The 6687-nt window shown below is 39.1% G+C and overlaps 1 pseudogene; it reads right to left on the bottom strand.

Annotated features, from left to right (window-relative positions):
• Positions 1-911: 911 nt before the first annotated feature.
• On the bottom strand, positions 912-983 carry LOC122035569 (annotated as a pseudogene).
• Between the last annotated feature and the right edge of the window lie 5704 nt (positions 984-6687).

Here is a 6687-nt window from a genome sequence, read left to right as displayed (position 1 = left end):
AACTCCTCATCACCAAGTAATATTTCGACCTTGCGACTCTTGACTCTCTCCCTCGACCTTTCTTTTCCCTTAGCCTAATCAAGACCGTTGGTAGTCTAGCTAACCATAAGTGAGCGATTGCTAGTGCTTATAGCCAGTCCATGTGGGATCGATATTTTTATTACTGACGACGAATCCGTGCACTTGCGGAAGCGTAATAAGTTTTTGGCACTGTTACCGAGGACTGCATCCATAACACTATCTAGGTCATATTGGATCAGACTAGGCTTTATTTTCTTTATTCTCTGCATACAAAAAAAAATTATATTTTCACTCTTCTTCCTCACTGCATTCATTCTTTTTCATTTCTTGCTGTCATATTTTCTATCTTGTCCTCTTTTCTTCAGCATGCATAGAGGCAACCCTTCAGGACAGCTCCTACCATTTGATCCAGAGATTGACAGGACCTTTCTGAGGAGATGGAACTTACAGAAAGTTTTCCAAGCAGCAAAAGAACCCTCAGGAATGGTCGATAAACTGCTGAAAGATTTTGCGGCACCATTTGCACGAGGGGTCCAATCCAGTATCACCCGACCACTCATCGATGCAGACAACTTTGAGATCAAGCCCGTAGTAATCCACATGGTCCAGCGAAATCAATTCATAGGGGGACCACACGAAGACCCGAATAATCATCTAGAGCTATTTTATGAAATTTGTGGCACAATGAAGGTGAATGAGGTTCCTCCAGAATCGGTGACACTGCTTCTTTTCGGATTCTCTATGAAAGACAGGGCCAAGCAGTGGCTGAATTCTCTACCAGCAGATAGCATATCGTCTTGGGAGCAATGTGTGCAGAAATTCTTAGACAAGTTCTACCCGCCAAGCAAGACTGCCCACATGAGGAACCTGATTGCCAGTTTCAAGTAGATAGACTCAGAATCCCTTTTTGAAGCCTGGGACTGGTTCAAGAGCATGCAGAGACAGTGCCCCCATCATGGCCTTGAGAAGTGGCTGGTCCTTCACACCTTCTATAATGGAATAAATTATTACACGAAGGTATCATTAGATTCTGCGGCAGGAGGAGCACTGATGAACAAAAGCCTTGATGAAGCTGAAGAGATAATAGAAAATGTGGCACTAAACCATCATCAGTAGGCATCTGAAAGATCTAGTGGTGCTTTCTCAGGAAATCAGATGAAGGCGTCAGGAAATCTATGAAGCTCGATGCCCTGACTAAGAAATTCGAAGCCATGGGTAGCAACATAGCTAATGCAATAGTCTGTGCTTGCGACATCTGCGGATGTGCGGACCACGCTCAAGATACTTGCCCCCTTGGGCCAATATAGGCATAGATAAACCAGCTTGAGTAATGCGATGCAATAACGGGCTATAATCAGAGGCAAAATAATCTGTACTCCAACACATACAACCCTGGATGGAGGAACCACCCCAACTTTTCATATCGAAATAATCAGGACCCGGGGCCGGCACATCAGACCTACTAACATGGATAGCAGGCTCATCAACAGCAGCAATCTACACAGTTGTCTAGGGTTGAAAAGATGCTCGAGGAAGCACTCTCGGAGCAAAAGGAGATGAGGAGCGAGATCAAGCAACTGACTTAGAGGCTGGAGAACTCAGAAAAACACCAAAAGATGCATGACAGTTGTGTTGGGTTTTTCGGGCCGCGAAAATCTCTTTTTCGCGTCGCGGAACCCCCAAAATCCCCTAGCCAACGGATCCATGCAAAGAAAAATTTTGGAAAACATACGAATACGAGTTTCTACCTAGATCTATACTTAGATCTACGAAAGAAAGGTTATACCTTTGAAGCAAAGCCCTTCGCGTTCCCGCTCGTCCAAATGGTGCTGGATCTCGAAGTTGTCAACGTAGACAACTCTCTATATGTATCCACACAAACAAGTAGTTGGAGAAAAACCACACAAAAGGTGTAACGACCCAATTTTCCCTATTTCGAGTTCTAAAAGTCCATAAAATATTTGGAAATACTTTTAAAATATTCTAGAGATTTTTAGGAATTTTTATAGTATTTTTACGTAATTTTTGGAGGTCGTTTAGTATGTTTACGAAAAGAAAGAAGTTTTGACCAAAAAAAAATGTTGAAGGGGAGACTCGAACCCAAGACCTCCGGTCAAACCTGACCCCAACCGGACACATCCAACCAACTGGGCTACGTGTGGTTTGTTAATAAGTATGAAACGAGATATATATAAGTTAAGTAGAGGGCAAAGTTAGACCTAGTTATAAAAGGATAAGTTAAGAGGGATTAGGGTATATTTTTCTCCCGAAACCCTTTCTTCTCCTCTGCTTCTCGCGTGCGACGGCGCCGTTTCTGCCGAGTGAAGAAAATACGAAGCCCTAGCTTCGTCTCCGGCGGCCGACGAAGGTCTTCTTCCGGCGAACTTTGCGGATCCGAGCTCCTCTCGTCAAGAAGAGGCGCGAGCACAGGAAGAAGCCGAGTATTTCAAGCCTCCGAGCCCTAGATCTTCTTGCTCTCCTTCGGGTTGTAAGTCCTAGCAATCAAGGGTAAGTACTACTCACCTGCGGTAGGAGTTGCTCCGAATTTATTTTGGTGTTTCCTTGTTTTCTTGAATTTTGCCGTGAGGAATCTTGGTTTTTGGTTTGCTGCGGTGAACCCTAAAGAAAGAAGAGAAAGTTAGTTCAGTGTAGGCATGAAGGACAGATTTGATTTAGGTTTTAGTTTTTTTTTGATTCGGATTAACCTGCACATCCCTTGCTGCCGTGAGTTTCAAAGAAGAACATGTATAGTAAGGTTCCAGCATGCGGGTAGACTGCAATGGTTTCTTGTGTATTGTTTAGAGTCTTTTTCATGACCAATACATTGCTATTATGTTGAGCTCAGATTGATATGAGTTGACTGCAGAATGTCCGAACTGATTAGAAGGAATAGGTTTAGGTGTAGTAGCAGAAGTTTTCATTGTTTCGTCTTTTGGAAGTGCATGTTTGCAATTATAGAAGTGCTTTAGTTAGTTTTTGTAGCTTTGCATTGCTTCGAATTAATATAGACGGAATGGTTCAGATTGATCTTGCTGTGACATCATGTTTTGGTTAAAACAAAAGTGCATGTTTTCAACCATGTTAATGTCCAAAGTAAAAGATAGATTTTGCATATTACGAACATGATAAAAGGAGGCTTATATTCTGTTTTTAAAGAAATTAGATTTGCTTTCCTTTGTTTCTAAATCTGTTGTAGCATGCTTAAAGGAGTTAGATTTGTTTTCAACCATGCTTAAAGAAGTTTGAATTAGCTCTCTTTTGATCTATTTTATAGCATGATTAGCAAGTTTGAATTAGCTCTTTCTTGATCTATTTTATAGCATGATTAGCAAGTTTGAATTAGCTTACTTTTGCTCTATTTTATAGCATGATTAGTCAGATTAGATTAGCTTTCTTTGCTCTTATCACAGCATGTTTTAAAAGTTCAAACTAGCTCTCTTTTGCTCTATTCTATAGCATGATTAGTAAGTTCAGATGTGCTTTCTTTTCCTTTATTTCACAGCATGCTTAGAAAGTTCAGATTTGCTCTTCTGTTGCTTTGTTTTATAACATGCTTAGAGAGAGTTAGATTTGTTTCTCTTTTATTGTTTTTATATAGCATGCTTAGTTAATTGTAATCCTACACTTGTTAGGTATATCTAAAGGATTCCAATAAACTCTAATAAAGGATTATGAGGAAACTAAGTAAAAAGAAAGAGACCAAGGTCTAGTTAAAAAGAGATAACAAGTAAACTAAAGTAAGAGGCTAGTACCCGACTTCCGAGGTTGTCGTTAAACAAATCCAGGAGACCGTTTCCGAGGTCTCGGCCCTGGTAAGACCGAGGTCTTTACCCCGTGGGACTACAGCAGTCTCTATTAGGGAGCGCGCATAAGATTAAGCTGGTACTAAGCCTGGGCCCAAAGAAAAGAAAAGAAAAGAAGAAGAAAAAAAAGAACAAGAAGAAGAAAGTGAAAGAGAAATTAAAGATTAATTTCTAGTATAAGAAAAGTAAGAAGAACAAGAAGAAGAAAGTGAAAGAGAAATTAAAGATTAATTTCTAGTATAAGAAAAGTAAGAAGAACAAGAAGAAGAAAGTGAAAGAGAAATTAAAAGATTTATTTTTCTAGTATAAGGATATAAGAAAATGAAACAAGTTTTATGCTTAGAATCAATAAAAGTTTAGTTCTTAAATTCTAAGCTTACAGTAGTTGTTTCATTACTTTCCTGTCAGTAGTGAGCATGTTTAGTATTCAGTTTTATTTCTGTATACATGAGTACATGCAGCTTTGCTTTAGCATTTCAGTTTCAGTATTATTGCATTACATTTATGCATTTCGAGTTTTGTGAGATAGATTAGTACTTACTAAGCGTTTTCGCTTATAGATACTTTTCTTTTTTTTTTTCCTCCTACCGCAGATAAAGGAAAAGCTAAGATATGAAGGGAGGCGACAGGGTGGTGGTGATGATGGATGTGTGTGGTGACTGAACTATGGAGAGGTCCAGAGGGGACTAGCAAGACTTATTTATTTAGAGTTTATGTCTAGTTCATTTTCCTTATTTCTGTTATGAAATTATGAGTTATGATTGAGTTTGATGTGCATTGTAGCTTATTATGCTTCATTCTGGGAGATTGAGTTTAGTTCATGTTGCTAGATTAGTTTTTGATTATGATATGATTTATTACTGCGTGGTTGTGAATAAATTGTGATCCAGCCGCATGTGGCTGTGTATATATATCTTGTGTATTATAGATTTGTTCACCGGTACAGTGGAGATTCTGCCAAAATTTTTCGGTAGGAATTTCTCTGAACCGTGATAAATCTAAGTGTCGCTCATAATAGCATAAGTGACACTAGTAAGTAGAGTAGGAGTTAGGTAACGGTCGCCCTTAGAGAGTAGTAGTAAGAAGGGTGGTTGTTACAAAAGGTGTGCTAGCACCTTTGGATGGTTCGACCAAGAGAGGAGAGGGAGAGCAAAATTGAAGCAAGAAAGAAGATGAGGAATGAATGAGATTAATTCACAAAATGAAACTCATCAACCCATTCATGTGGCCGGCCACATTAAGAGGGTGTGTAACTCCCATGGAATGCCAAGACTCACATCTCTTGGTAACTCCCATGAGGTGACATCCCACTTAAGAAACCTTGATGATGTGGAGCATCATCATTGGCCCACTCAATGCCAACTCACCAATGAGGTGGCATAAAGTCAAGTCAAACTTGACTCCTCATCTTCCTCTCAAGTCAAGTCAAACTTGACTTAATCTCTCTCATGGTTGATCTAATCCAACCATTTAATTCAAGCCAATTTAATATAATGAATCTAATTCATTTAATTAAATTGATTCAAGGAGTCATAATCCAAATTAGACTCATTAAACACATGAATCAACATGAGTCTAACTCAATTAGCCCAATTAGGATTACTCTTAATCCAATTTGATTCATCAAATGAATCTAATCCTCTTGGTTCATCATATGAACCTAATCTCCATCTAATTGTCCTTAGTGTGTGACCCTATAGGTTCTTGTAACGTTGGCAATGCCCCTAAACCCATTTAGGAGTATAAGTAATGAGCGGTATCTAGCAACACATCATTATTATCCAATGTTACAAGAATGTTGAGATCCAACATCAGCTTTGTGACTACTAATTGTGACTCATCACAAAATATGACAAGTGTCCTTCTATCTTAGACATCAAGATTGATCAATGTGACGAATAGACCGTGTCATCCTTTGATCAATCTAAATCTTTAATTCCAAGTAGACTCACTAAAACAAATGAGCTCAATATCTCATATTGACTCATTTGGGCATGGCCATGCACTTCATGGTCTCACTCTATCAAAAATACCGATGTCTCTCCCGTCATATAAGAGGGATAGATCCCATCTACATCACTCACATCCCTCCGCATAATTTGTTACATACCCAGTAATCGCCTTTATAGTCCACCCAGTTACGGGTGAGGTTTGACGAAACCAAAGTACATAACTCTTTATGTAGGGAACCATGGTGACTTTAGGTCTAAGGACTAATAGTCATACTAATAGCCACATGAGAAAGTATATGACACTCATATAATGATCCATGATACTTTCTCATGGCGGGTCATTCAGTATACATTCTCTAATGTATACCCATGTGTCAACTTGATATCTCTATATCCATGACTTGTGAGATCAAGTCATCGAGTTGACCTACATGCTAGTCTTATTGCATTAACATTGTCCCTGAATGTTAATACTCAACTAGGAATGATTAAGAGTAGTGTTACCTATATCATCTCACTATCGATTCAACCAATCAATTGATATAGGTAAGAACCTTCTACTCAAGGACGTTATTATACTTAGTTTATTTGGCACCAATACAAGCAAGTATAATAACCAAAAAACTAAATGCCTTTATTTATATAGAATATGATACAACAAGTCCAAAAATACAATCATCAAATGATTGGCTCTAGGGCTCTAGCTAACAATCTCCCACTAGCACTAGTGCCAATCAGTGTAGGCTCTAAGCCCCAATGACCTAGTGAGAACATCATGCTTCCTCTGTGCCAAAGCCTTGGTCAAGGGATCTGCGATGTTAGCCTCTGTAGGTACTCTGCAAATCTTCACATCTCCTCTCTCGATGATCTCTCGAATGAGATGGAAGCGCCATAGTATATGTTTGGTCCGC

Source organism: Zingiber officinale, chromosome 11B (assembly GCF_018446385.1).
Source record: "Zingiber officinale cultivar Zhangliang chromosome 11B, Zo_v1.1, whole genome shotgun sequence".
Taxonomy (NCBI): domain Eukaryota; kingdom Viridiplantae; phylum Streptophyta; class Magnoliopsida; order Zingiberales; family Zingiberaceae; genus Zingiber; species Zingiber officinale.
Note: the sequence above shows the minus strand (reverse complement) of the source record. Positions and strands in the feature narration are given on the sequence as shown.